At 46.1% G+C, this 24,577-nt stretch overlaps 1 protein-coding gene and 1 long non-coding RNA gene across 2 annotated transcripts in view; one reads left to right on the forward strand and one right to left on the reverse strand.

Annotated features, from left to right (window-relative positions):
- The window catches only part of LOC137571083 (vomeronasal type-2 receptor 26-like), a 193,548-nt gene that overhangs the window by 40,017 nt on the left and 128,954 nt on the right, over positions 1-24,577 (forward strand). The gene's annotated exons all lie outside the window — the stretch shown is intronic.
- Positions 17,988-22,988, reverse strand: LOC137571117 (uncharacterized). The gene is made up of 2 exons (XR_011031295.1): positions 22,774-22,988; positions 17,988-19,392 (listed from the first exon to the last, which is right to left on the reverse strand). It is a non-coding gene; the product is annotated as an uncharacterized lncRNA (long non-coding RNA).

Here is a 24,577-nt window from a genome sequence, read left to right on the forward strand (position 1 = left end):
CATCGTCTCACAGACTGTGAGATCACATGACTCTCCACACAGCAAACAGTAGATAGACTTTCTCAGGCTTCTTCAATGTTTACGTTATTTATTCAGGACTACAGAAATACAGATAGATACATTCATCATATCCTAGCCATGCCAATCTTCATGTTGCGTTACAAGCTCGTGATTAGACTCCCTACTGAAGTCACTCAGGCACTTCTTGCTAACCTACGTTCCACTAAACTACCTATGTACAGCATACATTATATCAGATTACAGAAAGGAAGAACATGCTTAGAAGTCGTCCCAGTCAGCCTTGCTAGCTAGTGCAGAAGGAAGAAGCAGAAGTAGAAGTGAGCTATCATAGCTCCCTCAGCCTTTAATACTGACTAGGAAAGAGTTAAATATGACATCATCTTCGCCACCCCCTAGACCAGATTATTGGTGGACTCACTCGTGGTGTCATCATACACACCTACTTGATTAATAATCAATGAGGCATTTGGCCTATATGCAGGAACGTGGATGTTTAGTAAACATGGCCAATGTTTTCTGTTCCTGTGGTTGAGGTCAGAGTAGTCCGATGGCCTTCTTTTAGGAACATGTTCTCAGTATCTGCGTGTATCCTCTGCTACACGCAGACCCTGAGATGCCTCTGCCTGCATCACAAAACCTCTATTTATTTTAAAGGCATACACTGCGGACAAGCCTTTTACATAAAACTCAGGCCAAGTAACTGAGGCCTACTTAAATTATAACAAAGCCCACCCAGGGATTGCCTTGCATTTTGTGTTTTGTGAAGGGAACTAATGTACCCTTCTTAAACTTGAAGATTGTATACAAATGCAAGCAGACTGCAGAGTGGCACAGCAGAAGTGTGCTGGGCCCATAACCCAGAGGTTGATGGATTGAAACTATCCTCCGCTAGGCATGAGTTCATTTCTGGACCTTGCTTTATCGCATGGGCAAAACGGTTTCCATAGCCCTGTAAGAGAAAGTGTAATAAGGGCCCTGTCGTAACATAGATATTACGGTAGCTAAGACTACTCCTGGGTCTTTCTTGTAGTTGAAAAGATGAGTGAAATGGCTGGCTTCAGCCTGTAATGTTAGTTGACCTGGGCTTGAGTCCCGGCCAATGGTGGTATAGTGGTGAGCATAGCTGCCTTACAAGCAGTTGAGTTGGGTTTGGTTCCTGGCCAATGTATGTGAGCTTGCTTTTCACAGCCTACAAATCCCTGGAAGAAAAAATCAGAGAGGGAGGAGGTGTTTTTAAAGGTTAAAATTTTGTTAAAGCATTTTAAAAGGCACTTCCGGTTTGTCTAACCGGATATCCGAATAGGTCGGATATCCGCGAATAATGCGTTTGGATATCTGCATTTACGCGGATATCTAAAAGGTAGGTTTTGGATATCCGAACTGGATTCGAATATCTGGATATTCTAAACCGGATCAATTCGGATTTTAAAAAGTACTATCCGAGCATCCCTGCTGGACAGCATGAAAGCCACCATCTGCACAAATTTGGATGAAGACGTACTATCCATCTCCTTTTGCTCTTCCTCAGTGATGTCAGGTACGTTCTCCTCCTCCAAAAACAGGAGAAGAAAAAACTGTGGCGAGAGCACTGATATTTATGTCATAAGCCATACACAGTAGGAGGTGCAACATCCGGTATTAGGGCACAATTCATATAGTAGTAGCAAGAGAGAGAAAGCAATCCCAGGAGCACTCATCCAATAAAAAACAACTTTTAATGATCTTCTTTTAAAAAAAAGAGACAAGGCTTTGTCATGGCATAAAAACGTAGTATAGAAATACACCAAGGTTACTTATCCAGTCACTGCAGCAGCAAGGAGGTGCGGAGGTATAGTCGACGGCCGTTTCGCCCCCAAATAAGGGCTTTCTCGAGACCGAACACCCCATATCGCAACAGGTGGGGCCTTATAGTGTGCATACCACCCATTCACCAATCACCACAGCGGTGTTCCACCCTTTAATTCAAACCAACCTATCACAAGGAGGCTAATAGGAGGCAAGGCAACGCTTACCTATTCAAATGGGAGGGCTTCCAATCACCCACGTAGTCTCACCTGTGCGCAGGCAGTGGGTTGGTCGCGTCACAAATAGCGTCACAGCAGGTCGCTGTAGTGATGACGCATGTATCGCGGCCTCACTGCCGCCCTGCGCCAGCTATCGGGCACTGTCACGTAATATGTGACGTAACCCGGGATTGACGCATCGATCGCGGCCATCTTGCCGCGTCTCACACTGCGTCCCACTCATGAAGCGCAATGCGCTCCATGTGGTGATGTCAGATGCTCAGAGAGATGAGCATGCGCATGTACGTGTGCTGTGGGTGATTGTGAGCACCACCTAGTGGCCGATTGGCGACAAAACTGGGGGGGAGAGTAGAAAAGGAATTTCTGCTGCACACTTAGAAGGCCCACCTGGTTCAAAAAGAGCATACAAACAAACATACAAATTACAAAATACAAGAAAAAAAGAACATATGTTAAAAATAATCAGACAATCAAACCAAGCGAACTGATTATGGAGCAATGCTAATAATATGTTATACATGTATGATATATCATGAATCCCTATATGAGGTGTCTCAAACCAGAGACCCACCCCGGATGCAACTCCAGGGGAATGTCTCCTATATCATAGACTCACCCCCAACATTACAATAGCAATGAACACATATGCATGGGCTAAATGGTACATGAAAGGACTCAATTGTGACCAAGATTCAGGGCCAGGAACTGGACCCCTGCACAGGCCACTATCATTGTCCTACAGACATATAAGCATAGCAATCATATAAGGAGAACAAATCAAACTACCAAGTTATATAGGTTCTCAGGAGCGAGCAAAACCTGATAAACACCCTGGTGGACTCAACAGGGGACCTTCGGTGAGGGAATAATTCCCCACCAAGTACCCAATTTATCATAGTACCACTTCTTATAAAAAGATAGCCATGTCCAGTTTATCATTAAAGCCCATTGGGCCTTCTGTTTGAAGCTTCATAATCCACTTGCTTTCAATCTGTAAAAGTAGACGGTCTTGATCCACCCCGCCCCTGGAATTTGATATTATTTTATCTACTCCAAAAAACCTGAGGCAGTCTGCATTGGCATTATGCTTTTCCCTAACATGGTCAATCAACTTCTTTGCTCCTCTCCCATTTTTAATGGATTTATAGTGTTCTGAAAACCTTTCTTTTATGGCTCTCGTGGTTTTCCCAATATATATCAATTCACACGGGCATGCTATTGCATATACTACCATTTCTGTCTGGCAGTTAAAGAAATGTTTGCTTCCGTACCATTTATTCATATGCATGAAACCTTTGCCATTTTTCACATATCTACAATAAATGCACTTGCCACATGGATACTTGCCCACCACCCTTGACTGATTCAACCACGTTCTTTTTTGAGGGAGCTTGAATTCACTATGCACAAGCTCATCACGTAAGTTCTTACACCTTGTGTACGATATGCAAGGAAATTCCTGGCATTTATCTCTTAATAGAGGATCAGTCTGTAAGAGACTCCAATTTCTTCTTATGGAGTCTGCAATAATGTCTCCTACTGGTGAGTGTGAGAAGTGCATGAAGAAGCCATTTCTTTTCTTTTTTTGACTGGGTTGCAATAGAGTCGACCTTTCAACACTGTGTATACGATTCAAGGCCTTCCTCAATATTTCATCCTCATATCCTCTTCTAGCAAATCTGTCTTTAACTTCTGTTATCTGTTTGATTCCTTCCAATGTGTCTGAGTTGTTTCGTTTCATCCGGACCATTTGGCTGTATGGTAAACTATTTTTTAATTGCTTAGGATGGAAACTTTCTCCATGCAAGACCATGTCTGAGGCAGTACTTTTCCTAAAGGTTGTCGTAGTGATTTGATTATTGACCACTTCAATTTTCAGATCCAAAAATTCAATGCTGTTTCCACCCCAGTTCGAGGTTAAATGGAGGTTCACATCATTCAGGTTTAGAACCGATATCCAGCTATCAAACTCACTCTGTTTACCTGCCCAGATAATGAGAATGTCGTCTATATATCTGACCCAGAGGCGGACCCGAGCGGCAACTCCCCCCCTCCCGGAAAAAATATGTTCAAGTTCCCAGCGCCCCATGAAGAGGTTGGCATAGGTGGGGGCTACTGGAGTCCCCATCGCAGTGCCAACCTCCTGATGGTACCACCGGCCGTCGAAGACGAAGGAGTTACCGGTCAGGACCGCCTCCAGGCCAGACAAGACAAATCTGTTCTCCTCTGGGCTCTCCTGAAGCAGCGGTAAAAAATACCGAACTGCCTCCAGCCCGTCTGCATGGCGTATTCTACTATATAGTGAAGTAACATCAACACTTGCTAATTGAAAATGGTCTTCCCATTCTACTTCCTGAAGTTTGTTAAGCACTTGTGTGGAGTCGAGAATAAAAGAAGGCAGTGCCTCAACCAGTGGCTGTAGTTTGAAATCCAAAAAACGTGACAGATTTTCAAAGACTGATCCAATTACAGAACAGATTGGCCGACCTGGAGGACAAGATGAATTTTTATGAATTTTTGGTATACAGTACCATATAGGCTTACGAGGATTGAGGGGGATCAGCTTGTTGGCGGAAGTCCAGCTCATCACTCCTTCCTCCACAGCATTCCTCAAAATCAATTTTAGCTGACTTAGATATTTCTCAGTTGGATCCCCTCTAAGTTTACTGTAAGTTACACCATCTTCCAGTTGGCTCATACATTCATCAACATACATGGAGGTAGGCCATAGTACAATGTTGCCCCCCTTGTCAGAAGGTTTGATCACCACCTCATTTTGTTTTTTCAGCCACTTCAATGATTTATTTTCCTCTTCAGTGAGGTTCGGTTGTGCTTTGGGATACACTAAAGCTCTTACATCCTCTCTAACTCTGTTGTAAAAGAGTTCCAATGCTGACCCTGGGGTGAGTTGAGGGCTAAACCTAGACTTTGTGCCTATATATGACGGGACCTCCAATCCTTTTTGGGACCACACCTCTTTGTTACCCCCTTCAATTTCACATATATCCCTAATCCAATGCTGTTCCTCAGCCTTGAATTCCTCACTCAAGATAAGTGGAATCGTGATTCTCTCTGGGGGTTTGGGATCTTTATATAAACCTAGCTTTTTTTGTGATTCGAAATGTCTATGACATGCAATTTTGCGTATATTTTTGAACCATTCAATCTCGAACTCCACCTCATCGAACTCCACACTTGGGCAGAAATGTAAGCCCTTCTTAAGGAGTGACACACAAGACTGATTCAATTGTAGTCCAGATAGATTGATAATGTCTAAACTCTGTTGTTGTGTCGTCTCTGTGATCGTCTCAACTCTTTCTGGTCCCATGTAATTTGGCTCTTTTTTAAGATGCCCTTGCCTTTTCCTTTTCCTACTTGATCTCCTACGCCTCCTACTGCACCTTGGGGGTCTTCGTCCCCCAAAGGGGAATCCTCATCAGAACCATTTGATCTATCATCAGGGCTGGTGGTTGGACTACCATACCATGCCGATTGGGGAGAGCTGTCTCCTGATTCAGGATTTGGCTTCCTGGGATGCTTTTGTGGATTTTCTGGATCCTTAGGGTTTTTTGGGTTCCTTGGGTTTTTTGGATTTTTTGGATTTTTAGGGGTGCCCCTAGGAGGGCCTCTGGGTGGATGTTTCGGGGGAATCCTTGGATTGTAAATTGTATAGAGAAAAACTGACTCTTGGGTGCACGCCAGAATATTTAATAGAAAAATTATTTTATACAAAAAAAACACATATAGATATACAAATAGTTAGAACACATACTACATAGACAAATTTAAAAAAGGACACTAAGGCCCTCAAAAGACCAAATCTCCCACAACCACATTGTAATCTTATGGAGGCTGCAGTCCTCCAAAAGGTATGAGCCAGGACACCTCAAGAGCAACTAGGGGATACGGAGCAACACTGGGTGCAAAATATGTGGATCCGTAGATATACAGTCCAATTCCTTATATAGCCATCATGAGGGAGCATCTAGCACAGAAGTGAAATTGATAAATTGATTGGACTCATTCGCAGTCCTAATAGACAAAAAAACCTCTTGGATGATGAAGATGCATTATATGTCAACCTCAAAACGCCTTGGAACATCAATGTATGGATTGGACTCAGTCGCAGTCCTCAGAGTCACATAGACTGTAGTATACTGTAGATCTGCTAGTGACAGGGAAAGGCATAAAGCGCAAACATCCAACAGATCAGCTGTAGCATAGCAAGGAAGGCCAAGCAAGCATGATTGAAATAGCTGTCACAGCTGTCTCCATTGTAGCGGTCTCATAAGTCTTAAGAATTCATATATGCAGAAGCTCATTCCTGCCCAGACAACAGCCACAAGCAATGGATAAATTGAAGCAGACAGCGAAGCTGGTGGTGCAAAGTTCAAAAATGCATAGTTACCACAATGCTGAGTTTGCGAATTAGATGGCAATCGAGAACCAGAATCCAAACTGAAGATAAAACTCCAAGTCCCAAGCTCCGGGTAGTCCTGGTGGATGGTTAAGGGTCGTGGGGATTAGTGTTAGACGCTGGAGCATCTGACATGTTTCGCTGTCCGTCTGACAGCCTCTTCGGAGATTAGCGTCTATAGTTTGTAAGCGCCATGCCACGAGTGTTATAGGCGTCCAGCGAGAAGACGCCCATCTCCCTCCTGACTGCTGTGGCCAATAGAACGCGGCCCAGCAAGAGCGCCGAAACCCCGCCCACCACACGCCATGCAAAGCGGCGGAGGTGTGCGCGTCATGCGCTCCACAGTGGGATGCAAACAGGAAGCGTCCCACTGGCTAGAGGAGAGGGGCGCACTCGTCGGAAGCCCAAAGACCCCGGGAATGACACATATGTTTCAAAATTAGTACACTTACAGAGCATCACTGGGCTTGTGCTCAGATTAAAACTCAAAATCATCTATAATTCTATTGTGCAATATTATGCACCACTCCTATGTATATAGAAAATACACACACATTGTTGCTTAAAGGGTACGTGGATATAGCAGGGCAAGCCTGGCCCACACTATACAGCGGTACATACACACAACACTTAGGAAGATTCTGTATGGAATAGAAAGCCAAAAATAGTTCCTACACAAAATTGAGCACAGGAAGATAGATATAGCACATTCAATAATTTGAATGATGGTACCCTAAAAGGGGATAAAGTAAATGGTTATAAATGATAACCCTAAAGGGAATCAGGTTGGGCCAAAGAAAATGACAGAAAAGAAAGAAAAAAAGAGAAGAAGACAACTAAGAAGAATGGAAGAAAGACGCAGACAAAAATAAAAAAGAAAGAAAAAGAGAGGGGAGGGGAGGGCAGGGAGAGAATGAGAGCGGGTATGAGGGAGGAGGACAGGAGAAGAAAATTGATCTTAAGGTGAGGGAGAATATAAAGTCAGGACCAGAGAAGGCCTATTATACCGGGAGAAAAGCTCCATAGTGAACTGCATCATTGAGACCCCTCCCCCTGGTGGCATCTAGGGTAAAAATCCACCTCAGTTCCATTTGCAAGAGGATCCTGTCTATATTACCCCCTCTTTCATGTGCATGTACTCTATCCAAGCCCACAAAATGGACAGAACTCAAATCCCCTCCATGTGTCAGGTTGACATGTCTCGAAATGGGGGACTTAAAGTTGCACCCCCCAATGTCGCCAACATGTTCCTTGATACGTTCCTTGAACGCCCTGAAAGTTTTCCCAATATAGAAACTTCCACATCTGCATGTCAACAAATAGACAACTCAGGTGGTGTTACAGTTCACAAAATGCCTCAACTTCCAGGTGCGTCCATTGGGGAGTGCAACCTCACCCCCCACCTGTAAATATCTACAATATACACACCCACCACAACTATAAGTCCCCAGGACTGTGCAGTGCTTGAAGGCTGCTCTCGAACGGAAATGGCTAGTAGTCAGAGAATCTCCTAGAGTTTTAGACCGTTTGTAGGTCACTAGGGGTCTAGGCGGTACGAATTCCTGGACCGAAGGATCAGCGCAAAGTATGTGCCAATGGCGGCTAAGAATTTTATAAATTTGATTCTCCTGATCACAGTATCTAGTGATCAGGCGTACTTTCTTATCATCCTCGATTTTTTTCTCGATTTTTTTCTGCTTTCTATCTGATTGACCCAACAGCGTTAGTCTGTCTGTTGATTTGGCACGTTTATATGCCTTCTTTAACCATTTATCCTTATATCCCCTCTCGAGGAAACGCTGATCCTTCGGTCCAGGAATTCGTACCGCCTAGACCCCTAGTGACCTACAAACGGTCTAAAACTCTAGGAGATTCTCTGACTACTAGCCATTTCCGTTCGAGAGCAGCCTTCAAGCACTGCACAGTCCTGGGGACTTATAGTTGTGGTGGGTGTGTATATTGTAGATATTTACAGGTGGGGGGTGAGGTTGCACTCCCCAATGGACGCACCTGGAAGTTGAGGCATTTTGTGAACTGTAACACCACCTGAGTTGTCTATTTGTTGACATGCAGATGTGGAAGTTTCTATATTGGGAAAACTTTCAGGGCGTTCAAGGAACGTATCAAGGAACATGTTGGCGACATTGGGGGGTGCAACTTTAATTCCCCTATTTCGAGACATGTCAACCTGACACATGGAGGGGATTTGAGTTCTGTCCATTTTGTGGGCTTGGATAGAGTACATCCACATTAAAGAGGGGGTAATATAGACAGGATCCTCTTGCAAATGGAACTGAGGTGGATTTTTACCCTAGATGCCACCAGGGGGAGGGGTCTCAATGATGCAGTTCACTATGGAGCTTTTCTCCCGGTATAATAGGCCTTCTCTGGTCCTGACTTTATATTCTCCCTCACCTTAAGATCAATTTTCTTCTCCTGTCCTCCTCCCTCATACCCGCTCTCATTCTCTCCCTGCCCTCCCCTCCCCTCTCTTTTTCTTTCTTTTTTATTTTTGTCTGCGTCTTTCTTCCTTTCTTCTTAGTTGTCTTCTTCTCTTTTTTTTCTTTCTTTTCTGTCATTTTCTTTGGCCCAACCTGATTCCCTTTAGGGTTATCATTTATAACCATTTACTTTATCCCCTTTTAGGGTACCATCATTCAAATTATTGAATGTGCTATATCTATCTTCCTGTGCTCAATTTTGTGTAGGAACTATTTTTGGCTTTCTATTCCATACAGAATCTTCCTAAGTGTTGTGTGTATGTACCGCTGTATAGTGTGGGCCAGGCTTGCCCTGCTATATCCACGTACCCTTTAAGCAACAATGTGTGTGTATTTTCTATATACATAGGAGTGGTGCATAATATTGCACAATAGAATTATAGATGATTTTGAGTTTTAATCTGAGCACAAGCCCAGTGATGCTCTGTAAGTGTACTAATTTTGAAACATATGTGTCATTCCCGGGGTCTTTGGGCTTCCGACGAGTGCGCCCCTCTCCTCTAGCCAGTGGGACGCTTCCTGTTTGCGTCCCACTGTGGAGCGCATGACGCGCACACCTCCGCCGCTTTGCATGGCGTGTGGTGGGCGGGGTTTCGGCGCTCTTGCTGGGCCGCGTTCTATTGGCCACAGCAGTCAGGAGGGAGATGGGCGTCTTCTCGCTGGACGCCTATAACACTCGTGGCATGGCGCTTACAAACTATAGACGCTAATCTCCGAAGAGGCTGTCAGACGGACAGCGAAACATGTCAGATGCTCCAGCGTCTAACACTAATCCCCATGACCCTTAACCATCCACCAGGACTACCCGGAGCTTGGGACTTGGAGTTTTATCTTCAGTTTGGATTCTGGTTCTCGATTGCCATCTAATTCGCAAACTCAGCATTGTGGTAACTATGCATTTTTGAACTTTGCACCACCAGCTTCGCTGTCTGCTTCAATTTATCCATTGCTTGTGGCTGTTGTCTGGGCAGGAATGAGCTTCTGCATATATGAATTCTTAAGACTTATGAGACCGCTACAATGGAGACAGCTGTGACAGCTATTTCAATCATGCTTGCTTGGCCTTCCTTGCTATGCTACAGCTGATCTGTTGGATGTTTGCGCTTTATGCCTTTCCCTGTCACTAGCGGATCTACAGTATACTACAGTCTATGTGACTCTGAGGACTGCGACTGAGTCCAATCCATACATTGATGTTCCAAGGCGTTTTGAGGTTGACATATAATGCATCTTCATCATCCAAGAGGTTTTTTTGTCTATTAGGACTGCGAATGAGTCCAATCAATTTATCAATTTCACTTCTGTGCTAGATGCTCCCTCATGATGGCTATATAAGGAATTGGACTGTATATCTACGGATCCACATATTTTGCACCCAGTGTTGCTCCGTATCCCCTAGTTGCTCTTGAGGTGTCCTGGCTCATACCTTTTGGAGGACTGCAGCCTCCATAAGATTACAATGTGGTTGTGGGAGATTTGGTCTTTTGAGGGCCTTAGTGTCCTTTTTTAAATTTGTCTATGTAGTATGTGTTCTAACTATTTGTATATCTATATGTGTTTTTTTTGTATAAAATAATTTTTCTATTAAATATTCTGGCGTGCACCCAAGAGTCCGTTTTTCTCTATACAATTTGCTATTCAATTTGCTGACAAGGTGCATGCTAGTGAATATATTGAGACCCCCTGAGGATTACTTTTACATATTTTTCTCATTATTTTATACATGATTGGTCTTTTGCCATTGTAGAGTCCTTTTCCAGTTTCTATACAATCCTTGGATTGTACCACTTTCCTCCTCTCGGGCGATAGCCCACATCTTCCCCGCCCCGCCAATCAAACACTCGTTTCAGCTGATAATCCATTTTATCCCTCAGGAACTTGTCGTTTTTTTCTTTTTTTACTTGTTCTTGAACGTTCAGGAGCTGCTGTTCAAACCGTTCTAAACATGCTTCCAAATGTGACACGTCAGACTTAGAGACGATAGCAGCCTTCAGCTTGGCAATTTCCTCTTCAATCTCCTCATAATCAAGCTGGTTCTCCTCCAATACCACATCTTGAAACCTTAGTGTAAACTCCTGCATTAGCTCCTCACACTTCACTCTGGATGATTGTCTGACCCTAGCTTGGGCCAGTTTTTTAATAATACGTATGCCCCTTGGGGCCCTCCGCACCTCTATGTATTGTTTGAGGAAGATAATAGTCCAATACTTTCTTATTTCTTTTTCCAGAGCACGTAACAACTTCCTTTCAAGGACCGGCAGGCTAAATGCCGCCCAAGACACCTCCATCTTTTTCTCAAACAATGGTGCTGTGTCTTTCCTTCCTTCCATTAATGCTGCATGTGCCATTTCCAACCCACTTATAAAAAATTCACAAAAATATTGTATGTGAATACATGCAGTGCCACCTCCAGCCACAATAGAGAAAAAAACAGTCAATTCATTCAAAAACAGGAGAAGAAAAAACTGTGGCGAGAGCACTGATATTTATGTCATAAGCCATACACAGTAGGAGGTGCAACATCCGGTATTAGGGCACAATTCATATAGTAGTAGCAAGAGAGAGAAAGCAATCCCAGGAGCACTCATCCAATAAAAAACAACTTTTAATGATCTTCTTTTAAAAAAAAGAGACAAGGCTTTGTCATGGCATAAAAACGTAGTATAGAAATACACCAAGGTTACTTATCCAGTCACTGCAGCAGCAAGGAGGTGCGGAGGTATAGTCGACGGCCGTTTCGCCCCCAAATAAGGGCTTTCTCGAGACCGAACACCCCATATCGCAACAGGTGGGGCCTTATAGTGTGCATACCACCCATTCACCAATCACCACAGCGGTGTTCCACCCTTTAATTCAAACCAACCTATCACAAGGAGGCTAATAGGAGGCAAGGCAACGCTTACCTATTCAAATGGGAGGGCTTCCAATCACCCACGTAGTCTCACCTGTGCGCAGGCAGTGGGTTGGTCGCGTCACAAATAGCGTCACAGCAGGTCCCTGTAGTGATGACGCATGTATCGCGGCCTCACTGCCGCCCTGCGCCAGCTATCGGGCACTGTCACGTAATATGTGACGTAACCCGGGATTGACGCATCGATCGCGGCCATCTTGCCGCGTCTCACACTGCGTCCCACTCATGAAGCGCAATGCGCTCCATGTGGTGATGTCAGATGCTCAGAGAGATGAGCATGCGCATGTACGTGTGCTGTGGGTGATTGTGAGCACCACCTAGTGGCCGATTGGCGACAAAACTGGGGGGGAGAGTAGAAAAGGAATTTCTGCTGCACACTTAGAAGGCCCACCTGGTTCAAAAAGAGCATACAAACAAACATACAAATTACAAAATACAAGAAAAAAAGCATTTTAAAAGGCACTTCCGGTTTGTCTAACCGGATATCCGAATAGGTCGGATATCCGCGAATAATGCGTTAGGATATCTGCATTTACGCGGATATCTAAAAGGTAGGTTTTGGATATCCGAACTGGATTCGAATATCTGGATATTCTAAACCGGATCAATTCGGATTTTAAAAAGTACTATCCGAGCATCCCTGCTGGACAGCATGAAAGCCACCATCTGCACAAATTTGGATGAAGACGTACTATCCATCTCCTTTTGCTCTTCCTCAGTGATGTCAGTTAAGTTCTCCTCCTCCTCCCAGCCATGAAGAATACCACGGGAAAGTTGAGCAGCACAAGCCCCCTGCAACACCTGCTGCGGTTGGTCTTCTGCCTCCTCCTCCTCAAAAAAAAACCCTTCCTCATCATCTGACTCCTCTTCCCCACATGGCTCTTCCTCCTCCCCCCTCTGTGCTGCCGCAGGTGTTGAGGAAACATCTGGATCTGCTGAGGATTGATCCCACAACTCTTCCTCCTGTTGCTGTAACTGTTCCTGCTCCTCCACAGCTTGATCCACATTCTACACACAGCATACTCCAGGAAGAAAGCATATGGAATCAAGTTGCTGAGGGCGTCTTCACTGCGACTCACCATGTTTGTCACCTCCTCAAACGGCTGCATGAGCCTGCAGGCATTTCGCATGAATGTCCAGTACTTCAGCCAGAACTTCCCCCTCTCCCCAGAGTATGTCCTTTCACTGTAGTTGTAGAGATACTGGTTGATGGCTTTCTCCTGTTGTAGCAGGCGGTTAAACATCAGGAGCATTGAATTCCATCGAGTTGGGCTATCGCAAATCAAGAGCCTCACCGGCAAGACAACCTTCCCAAATTCAAAGCTGAAATGAGATTGCTGCCGTTGTCACACACCACGTTACCAGTTGGTGTGGTGTCACCCACTGATCCACTTGTTTGTTAAGAGCAGCCAGGAGAGATGCTCCAGTGTGACTCTCCGCTCTGAGGCAAGACATGTCTAAGATGGCGTGACACCGTCGTATCTGGCATGCAGCATAGGCCCTGGGGATCTGGGGCTGTGTAGCTGGAGAGGTAATTGCAGCACCAGTAGAGTTGAACTGCCACTCAGCCAAGGTGGAGGAGGAGGACGACAGCGAAGAGGATGTAGCAGGAGGAGTAGGAGGAGAAGGAGAGGGGGGTGGCAGCAGGCCTGCCTGAAAGCCATGGAGGTGTCACAACTAGGTCCGCTGTACAGCCATGTACTCCCTGCTTGCCAGCAGTCACCAGGTTGACTCAATGGGCTGTGTAAGTAATGTACCTGCTCTGACTGTGCTTGGCAGAGCAGGCATCTGTGGTCAGATGGACCCTTGACCCAACGCTGTGTGCCAGAGATGACACCACTTGCCATTCAACTCCATGGTACAGTTTGGGTATCGCCTTTTTTGTGAAATAATTGCGGCCTGGTATCTTCCACTGTGGTCTCCCAATGGCCATAAATTTTCAGAAGGCCTCAGAGTTCACTAGCTGGTATGGTAACAGCTGGTGAGCTAACAGTTCCGCCAAGCCAGCTGTGAGACACTGGGAAAGGGGGTGACTGGCAGACATTGGCTTCTTCTGCTCAAAGATTTCCTTCACGGACACCTGGCTGCTGCTGTGGGCAGAGGAGCAGGAACTGCTCAAGGAGAGAGGTGGAGTGGAGGAGGGTGGCTGTGAATGTGCAAGGGAGAAAGTGGCTGAGGATGATGCACCTGAAGGAGGAGGAAGAGGAGAAGGAGGGTGGCTTTGCTTTTGTGTGCTGCTTTCCCTCAGGAGGTCTTCCCATTTCTGTTTGTGCTTTTTCTCCATGTGCCTTCGTAAGGCAGTTGTCCCTACATGGGTTTTGGCCTTTCCACGGCTCAATTTTTGGTGGCAGAGAGAACAGATGGCATTGCAATCATCTGAGGCAGACACACAAAATAATTTCCACACTGCTGATCCCTGAGGTGATGGCACTCTGATGGCGTCAGCAGCTGACCTAGAAGGGCATGTTGGCTAGCTGTCCATAGGTGGCGATACATGGCAACAGACACTTAGAGATGAGCGTAATGACGTAATTACAATTTCGCGAAATTTCGCGTAATTAGTGTAATTACGATTATGGCCGTAAGTACATAATCGTAATGAAGAAGGATTTCGTGAAATTTCGCGTAAGCGTAATTTTCGCGTAATTTTCGCATTACAGTGGGTATTACGAAATTAATGCGTATGGCCATGCTCCCAAGCGGAAAAGTTGACGCATGGATCAATGTTAGGTAGCCGCCGACTTTAAGGGTTAATAGCAAAGCCCCCTTAAATGCTAAGAGCCTCAAATTTGGAACATATATTAAGGAGATCAGAAGGAATAAGAGGGAATTTTTTTTTTTCAAAAAGACCTTATAGTTTTTCAGAAAATCGATGTTAAAGTTTCAAAGGAAAAATGTATACATTTAAAAACCCGCCGACTTTAACTGTTAATAGCAAATCCTGCTTAAACTTTAGGAACACCAAATTCCCAGGGTATAGTAAGGGGATCAGTGGGAATAAGAGGACAATTTTTTTTTTCAAAAAGACCTTATAGTTTTTGAGAAAATCGATTTTTAAGTTTCAAAAAATGTCTTTCAAATGCGGAAAATGTCAGTTTTTTTTTGCACAGGTACCGTATTTTTCGGACTATAAGACGCACTTTTTCTCCCCCAGAGCGCACAGTGATTGACCCCAATGACGGAGAGGTGGTCTCTTCTATCAAGAGAGGAACCCGGAGCAGTGGGCAGCGTGATTGGCGGTTGGGGCCAGCGCCCCCTGCCTGATTGGTACATCTCTCTGCCAAGTTGAGTGGGACTTCCTGGCGACAGTACCCGGGGACAGCGCGGTGAAAGCGGGGACAGCATGAGGAACGATGTCTATGTCATCGGTAAAGTTATGCGGACGTTCTTACCAGACAGCTGCGGCAGTACGGGGGGGGGGGGGGGGGGTGCAGCGCGGACAATTGTATGTATGTATGTATGTACTCGGGGACAGCGCGGACAATTGTGTGTATTGCAGACGGGGACAGGGCGGACAGATGTGTGTATTGCAGACGGAGACAGGGCGGACAGATGTGTGTATTTACTCTGGGACAGCGCAGACAAATGTGTGTATTGCAGACGGGGACAGGGTGGACAATTGTGTGTATTTATTCTGGGACATACAAATGTATGTATTACAGACAGGGGGACAGTGTGGACAACTGTATGTATTACAGACGGGGACAGCTCGGCGATAAAAGCAGCAGAGGAAAGCTGCAGCTGCACATAGTACACGCAGATACTAGGACAGGCAGGACACAGGGAGACACCAGACACTGGGTCACGGAAGACACAGGGATAGCAGACACTGGGATAATAGAGGAAGGGGGTCAGAAGACACAGAAAGACACCAGAGACACAAAGGGGACAGAGGAAAACACAGGGGACACTAGAGGTACAAGTAAGGCACAAGGAGGACATAATCATTGTGGGGGGAAAGGTCCATAATACGCCCCTGCACCATGGACGCAGCAGGTTTAGCATTTTATTTTTTTCCTTGGATTTTGCCCTCTAAACCTGGGTGCGTCTTATAGTCCGGAGCGTCTTATAGTCCGAAAAATACGGTAACAATAGTGTATTATTTTCATAGATTCCCCCAAGTGGGAAGAGTTTTACTTACTTCGTTCTGAGTGTGGGAAATATAAAAAAAAACGACGTGGGGTCCCCCCTCCCAGACCTCTTTAACCCCTTGTCCCCCATGCAGGCTGGGATAGCCAGAATGCGGAGCACCGGCCGCGTGGGGCTCCGCACCCTGACTATACCAGCCCGCATGGTCCATGGATTGGGGGGTCTCGGAAGGGAAGGGGCAGCCAAGCTTTCCCCTCCCCCTCCGAGCCCTTGTCCAATCCAAGGACAAGGGGCTCTTCTCCACCTCCGATGGGCGGTGGAGGTGGAGGCCGCGATTTCCTGGGGGGGGGGGGTTTCATGGTGGCATCTGGGAGTCCCCTTTAAAAAGGGGTCCCCCAGATGCCCACCCCCCCCCTCCCAGGAGAAATGAGTATACACTATTGTTACCTGTGCAAAAAAAACTGACATTTTCCGCATTTGAAAGACATTTTTCCCCTTGAAACTTAAAAATCGATTTTCTCAAAAACTATAAGGTCTTTTTGAAAAAAAATGTTTTCCTCTTATTCCCACTGATCCCCTTAATATACCCTGGGAATTTGGTGTTCCTAAACTTTAAGCAGACTTTGCTATTAACCGTTAAAGTCGGCGGGTTTTTAAATGTATACATTTTTCCTTTGAAACTTTAACATCGATTTTCTGAAAAACGATAAGGTCTTTTTGAAAAAAAAATGTTTCCTCTTATTCCTTCTGATCTCCCTAATATATGCGCCAAATTTGAGGCTCTTAGCATTTAAGGGGGCTTTGCTATTAACCCTTAAAGTCGGCGGCTTTTTTATATTATACGGGAGCGTTATGGCTTAACGCGAAATTACGGTATGGTTTAATGCGAAATTACGGTATGAACGAAACGCGAAATTACGCGTTAAAAATTACGCTTACGGTATTTTCAATTACGATTTTAATGGCAATTACGCTACCGTAATTTCGCATCGGAATCGCAAATTTCGCATGCGTAATTATAGTAACGCGAAATTACGAAAATTTCAGCTCAACTCTACGGACACTGCCATCAGCTGTTTCTGATGACGAGCTCCCCCTGCTTCTTTCAGCAACTCGTCTCCTCCTACTCCTTTCTGACTCCCCCACTGAACTGTCCCCTTGGTCATCTTGTCTATTAGGATCCCACGTGGAATCCATGGCATCATCATCATCATCATCATCATCCTCCCCAGCTTCGCTTGTATCAGACACCCCCAAAACTGCACCAACAACAGGTACTTCATCCTCCTCCTCACACGCTACGTCCATAGTGTCGTCTAACACAGACATTTGAGGTGGTGTAACATGCTTAGCGCCTTCATCTTGTTGAAACAATAATGGCTGTGAATAAGTAAATTCCCCACCAAATAACTCCTGCAAAGTGTCAAATGTAGCGGATGTGATGCTTGGAGTAGCGCTGGTGGCTGCGGAAGATGAGTGTAACGAAAATTCCACGCCGCCGGACGGATTGCGGAAATATGGTTGCATCCGTTCCGGCAGGTGGATTTTCCCATGCGGAATGCGGAAATTTGTCCGCATCCGCCGCGTAAGATTCTCCAGGCACACCGCGCTGCACATCAGGGTTCTGTCATCTTGCCTCTAGGGGGTGCGCGCGCGCTCCAGGCACGCCTTTATACTTCTAGAAAGCGTGTCAGCCAGGGCCGGATTTACAACTCTGGAGCCTGTAGGCACAGGCGTTCTGGCGCCATTAACTCCACCCTTAAATCAGGCCACACCTCCAAGTAAATTTATTTTGAACTCTAATCACTGCCTCATGTCAGTAACTGTCCTTAGAATCTAACACTCTAATCACTGTCTCATATCATCCTCAGTGACATGGGACTTAAGAGGCACATACCCAAAATAAATATTAATATAAAACTAAACACACCAACTTAGTGGCTAAAAATTGGCCGTAAGGCGTTGTTTATTGCGGTTTTCAAATTAAAGTTGTTCGATACTTTTATTCAATGAAATACTTTAAATATTAATTCAACCTTAACTTTATTAAAACTGTAAAAAACATAAATAATCCAAAGTTAATCATATCCAAACACACATCATAGTCGAACAACTTCTAAAGTACTTAGCCCGCCCACCACCGTGGGCAACTTTTACCGCCAATAAAGGCAATAGCCTACGACAGTCCAGAAAGTCCAAGAAGAGGGAGGGTGGGAGGGGGATCGCAGCTTGTCCTGACAGACACTGAGGAGAGAATGACATCCCACACTGATCTGTGACAGGAGCTCAAAGTTCATTGGCTGCCGATAACCCCACTCCTTCTGACAGCTGCCAATCAGGAATATCTCCAGGTGCTCTTTGCCCAGATACCTGACAGCTTCAGATATCACCAGCCGGCCCCTGAAAGAAAGGAGGGAAAGAGCAGTACCACAGAAAACCAAGTGCATAAGAACCTATGCAATTACACAAGCAATGTCACAACCTGTATTTTGTGTGGCCACAAAGTCCCAAGAGCCCCTTTCTCCATTATGTCGCTCAGGCCTTACATGGGACTTAAGAGGCACATACCCAAAATAAATATTAATATAAAACTAAACACACCAACTTAGTGGATAAAAATTGGCCGTAAGGCGTTGTTTATTGCGGTTTTCAAATTAAAGTTGTTCGATACTTTTATTCAATGAAATACTTTAAATATTAATTCAACCTTAACTTTATTAAAACTGTAAAAAACATAAATAATCCAAAGTTAATCATATCCAAACACACATCATAGTCGAACAACTTCTAAAGTACTTAGCCCGCCCACCACCGTGGGCAACTTTTACCGCCACCCGCCAGGCTATAGCCTGGCACCCCAGCCCACGGCCTTCTCAACCATATTCTGAAGCTCCATATTAAAAATGTCAACACCAATTGGGGACAAGTGGACTAAGTCCATCCTATACAAACCCCGGACCCCCCCCTCCAAGTCAATGTGTCTGTAGGAAAAACCTCCGACCGAAGAGAGAAATTTACACATGGCCCAATTCACCCGCTTCCTAATTTTGTCGAAGAAGCGCTTGTTGGGTGAGACGTACCATAACAAGCGAGGGACAATTTCGGAAAAAACCAAAACCGTGTTCGGAAAAATAGCGCGAATCTGCAGAAAATCCCGACGCATCCTAGCCAGAAGGTTTAAAGTTTTGACTTTTCCCAGGTCGTTTCCCCCTAAATGGATTATTAAGATGTCAGGAACCGGCCATTCATCTACAAGACAAACTAGTTTGGGCAACAGAGCTTCCCACCTCATACCCCTACAACCCTTCCAGTATATCTGGAAAGAGTCACAGTCTAAGTCCAGGTTGTCCGTATAAGGCCTCTCCTTAGCCCTTCGTCTTGCCCAAAAGATAAAAGAGTGGCCGATAATCCACACCACCTGCTTCAGACCTAGGAAAGAAAACAAGTTATTTTATACAACCAAAGAAGGGCGAACATATAACCTATACCTATGGGACTCCCATCTGCCTATCTTTTTAATTGTAGATTCCGACAATCCTAGTCTCGCAGCTTCTGTGGCTGCCCCAATTCGGAATGAGTGGCTTGAGAATTTAAAAGCCTGCAATCCCAGCGTATTCATACATTTGCCTAATATAGCTCGAAACTGAAAAATAGAAAGCGCCGACCCGTCGGCATGGGAAAGAAAAGAAGGAGACGACGAACGGATACTGGAAAACTCGCTGACCAAGCGCACTGGGCACGACGAGGAACCCTCTAATTTAAAAAGTGTAAGCCAAACCCCCCGACCGGCCCTATCCGTTTTAGACTTTTTGATAAAAATTTGAACCGCCGTATTCGATAACGATACATCCTGGGGGCGAAGACCGGAATGCTCAGATTTGGCTTTTGCAACCAATTCTGAGATGCGCAGGGCTCCGAAAAAGGCTAAAGAAAAAGCCGCTCGAAACAGACGGACTTCGTATTCAGAAGAGCAAATTAAAGGAAGAATAAGTAACAAGTCGCCTAAAAGCTCAAAGGAAATCGGACGCCTACCATCCGGCACTGAAAGACCCGAACGGAAGCCCTTCATCATCTGCTTCACTAGACAGTAGTCCGTGCACGGGGGCGAATGATGAAGCTTCCTGAAAAAGGAGATACCACAAAGCTTACGCTGTAACGATGGGATTGAGGCCCCTAAAGACACTTTGGAACAAACATAAGACAAAACCAACTCTACTTCATCAGCGAAAGGCGACTTTCGAAACAGCCCAGCGTAACTGCACCAGTCCTGCCATGCAGCTGAATAATCAGCCCATGTTTTTGCAGACAGTGATTTACGAACAGAAGCTGTTATTAAGTCCCAATCAAGGTCCATAAGTGCGCCGGGCAAGGTATTCCTTCTTCGTCCGCCGACGGCGCCAATGCCCTGAATGTGGAGAGCTGCTGCCGGGATAAAGCATCGGCCATCAGATTTGACTTACCGGGTAAATGTACAGCTTTCAACCACACATTAAAGTTAAGACAGAGCAGGACTAATTGCCTAAGAATATGCAAAACAGGAAGGGATTTAGATGTAAGGCAATTAACTGCATAGACCACTCCCTTATTGTCCGATTGGAGCAGAATCCGCTTGTTTGCGAAAGATCTACCCCAAATCGACAATGCCACCAATACAGGAAAAAGCTCCAAAAGAACGATGTTTTTAACATATCCTTGCTCAATCCATGACACTGGCCACTGCTCAGCACTCCAGTGACCCTTCCAATAAGCACCATACCCGATCGATCCAGCTGCATCGGTAAATAAATCCATCTGATCGTCTTTTATAAACTCCTCCTGCCACATTGACCTTCCGTTATAGTTGATCAGGAAGCTATGCCACACCAGCAGATCTTCCTTCACGTCTCTGGTCAAGCGAACGTGCCAAGAAGGATTTTTTAAACCCGACAGCAATCGCGCCGTGCGCCGCGAGAATACTCTCCCCATGGGCATAATGCGGCTTGCGAAAGCTAGACGGCCAAGGAGTTCTTGCAGCTCCTTGACTGTCGCTTTTGACTTGCCTAAAAGGTAGTTCAGCAACGACTTTAAAACCAAAATTTTTTCAGGGGGTAAACGATATTCCATTAAAACTGTGTCGATTGTAATTCCTAGAAAAATCAATTCCGTGGTCGGTAAAACCGATTTCTCTTCCGCAACCGGAACGCCAAATTTCTCTGCTATGTCGTGAAAAGTTAAAAATAAGTTAAAAGCCTCATCAGAACCGGGGGACCCGACGAATAAAAAATCATCAAGATAGTGTAACGCCGTGCCGGAACGACATACTTGCTGAACTACCCACTCGAGGAACGTTGCAAAAATTTCAAAATAAAAACAGGACAGGGTACAGCCCATGGGGAGGCACATGTCGAAATAAAAAAGGCCATTAAATTGAAAACCGAGGGAATTGAAACCACCCGGCCAAATCGGTAGCAAACGAAACGCCGATTTAATATCTGTTTTGGCTAGTAATGCGCCTTTGCCGAAACCACGGATCACCGATACAGCCTGATCGAAGGATAAATAAGAGACAGATCGTAAATGCGTTTCAATGGAATCGTTTAGAGAGTCACCCTTGGGAAAAGATAAGTGATGGATAAGGCGCCATTCACCTGGGTCTTTCTTCGGCACAATTCCCAAGGGTGACAATCTAAAATCCGTAAACGGTGGCGAGGAAAAAGGACCAGCAACCCTGCCAGCTGCAATCTCCTTATCGATTTTAGATTGGACAATGGCTGACAAATTTTTTACCGATTTAAGATTCTCAACCCAGGAACAACCAGATCCCGTAAATGGAGGAATATAAAACCCGTTCGCAAAGCCATTAAGCAGAAATGTGCTGATCTCCCGGTTTGGGAAGCGATCGAGCCATGGAATTAGCTCGAGGAGCTTCACTGGCGTCCGCGCTCCGCAGAAAGGACTCCTTGGTGGAGCCCTGCACAGTAGCTGCTACTTTCTTATAGCAACGCGCCGCCGGGTGAAGGCCGCCGCAATTGACACACTCGTGCTTGTATCGGCAGTTAGCCGCAAACTTGCACTGTGACTCGTTAAAGGCATGACAGAAGCCTTTCTTAAATGTTACATTGCTAGAATTCTGCGTGTTAGACTTAGGAGATTGCGCACGCTGTGGTAACAGTATGCTGATCCATAGGCTGACATCCTTCGAGCCCCAACGCAGGGAGGGATAGATGGACATCTTCTGACGATAAGCGTCATCATAAGTAAACCACGCCATCCCTCCGTACTGCCGTTGGGCCTCGAAAACAGTATCCATGTGCTGGAATAAACCTGCCGCAAGCTCCGGCTGCTTTTCAACTATAACACTGGCGAGAATTAAGAATGCTTGAAGCCAGTTATTAAATGACCTAGTTACAGGCCTACGCCTGTCCTCCTCCTCCTTTTTATCCTTCTGCAAATAGTCTTTACTAAAAGGAAGTAAAGAAAGCAAATCCACGTGCTCACCCCGCCAGATCTTTTCCTTCACCGCAAGAGGTAAATGATAACCGAGTGGAGAAGAAACACAGGGTAAAGCCTCCTTATACAAAAGCTCTGAAACGCCAGACCTAATAACAGGAGGGGGAGTGTTACCAGTCTCTAGCGATGAAGGAAAATTTAAAGGCAAAGGGGCAGGGTTAACCATTTGATTGCCTGGGGGTACCCAGACAGCAGCAGGTGAAGCAGAACTAGTAGGAACAGTATTAGCAGTGGGCAATCTCTCGATCACCTGTTTTAAACAATCCACTACAACATTCAATCTATCAAACAAACCCTCCATGCGTTCACCCCTGCTCTCACCGTGTCTAGGAAGAGATGTCTCCTCATCGGAGGAACTGGAATCCCTGACGCCAGCGACAGCCTCTCCTGTAGCAGCAGGAAGACGTCCGTCCTGGATCACTGTGCCAGCAGACCTGGCTCCAGATGCTGGGAGAAATCCTTGAACCCGGCTGTATGTGGTGGAGGGGGCCCCTGATTGGCAGGCGGCCCCAAAAGAACTCCCGTTGAGGACTCCAGAAAGGTGCTGCTGTGCAAGCTGGTCCGGAGTTGGCATGTCAGCAGCTGTGATGAGAGGTGGGGAGGTGCTGGAAGAAGTGCTGGGAGCATCCACAGGGAGGGGGAGAGTCGGTGGGGCCCAAGACACAGGAGCCGCTTGGATGCCCGCAGTTGTGCCCGCAGAAGAGAATGCTGGCTGGATTGTGGGAGAGCTGGGCTGCTGTGGGCACTGTGCGGGGGCAGACTGTGAAAAGGAGGCGGCTGGCTGAGAAGAGGGGGCGGAAGAAAGCGCTGGAGCGCAAACAGACCTCAGATCCGCGGCAAGATGGCGCCCGCCGGTCACCTGACCGCGCCCACTTCCGCCCTTACTCTTGCGGCTACTTCCTGTGGGCACGGTGCTCCTGGAATTCGCTCCCCGCACGTCGGGAGAATAGGGCCTCCTTGGCTTCTTAGCCCTCTTCGCCGGCGGCGCCTCCGGGTACCCGGCGCCCGCTCCGGCAGCAGATTGGAGATCCTGGGCGTGACGATCCTTCCTGGAGCGGCCCATAGAAGGCGTAGGCGGCCGCACAACAGCCGGCAAGGCAGGTAACAGGCTGGTCGGGGCAGGAGCAGCAAGAGGCTGCTGGGGAGACATAGTAGAGTCCAAAGGCAGAGGCAGGAGAGCTGGGGTAGATGATTCAGCGGGGGCAATGGCATCCAAAATTCTTTTCAGAAGCTCCTCGCCCCCTTCCGATCTGGCAACAGCAGCCAGCCTAATCAGAGTCTGATCCATGAGTAAAAAGTTATAAGTCCTCAAAAAGATAAATCCAGCAGGTGGGATGGAGGTTAAATATAAAAGAATAAGTAATTTAAAGAAATGAAATAAATGAAGTAAACTAACAAGGCTCAAATAAAGAAATCTGCAGGAGAAAAGACAGCACGTCTGGATCGCAGCTTGTCCTGACAGACACTGAGGAGAGAATGACATCCCACACTGATCTGTGACAGGAGCTCAAAGTTCATTGGCTGCCGATAACCCCACTCCTTCTGACAGCTGCCAATCAGGAATATCTCCAGGTGCTCTTTGCCCAGATACCTGACAGCTTCAGATATCACCAGCCGGCCCCTGAAAGAAAGGAGGGAAAGAGCAGTACCACAGAAAACCAAGTGCATAAGAACCTATGCAATTACACAAGCAATGTCACAACCTGTATTTTGTGTGGCCACAAAGTCCCAAGAGCCCCTTGCTCCATTATGTCGCTCAGGCCTTACATGAGACAATGATTAGGATGTGAGCTCCTGAGGTCAGTGATATGATACAGGAATTAGACAGTAAACTCCTGATGGCATTTACTGGCATTAGGTAGGGACCCCCCACCCACCCCCCCAACATCCCCGTCAGTTTAGTGATCCCCTGGACTTCCCTCCCTTCACCCTCAAAGAGTTGTTTCTCTGTGCTGAGCTACCCTCCCTACATTCCACACTTAAATACACACACACACACAAACACGCACGCAGACACACACACTTGAACACGCAGACATACACACTTGAACACGCACACACACGCCGACATACTTTAACACAAGCACACACTCTTGAACACACACACCCGTAGACATGCACACTT

The sequence above is a fragment of the Hyperolius riggenbachi genome, chromosome 4 (assembly GCF_040937935.1).
Source record: "Hyperolius riggenbachi isolate aHypRig1 chromosome 4, aHypRig1.pri, whole genome shotgun sequence".
Taxonomy (NCBI): domain Eukaryota; kingdom Metazoa; phylum Chordata; class Amphibia; order Anura; family Hyperoliidae; genus Hyperolius; species Hyperolius riggenbachi.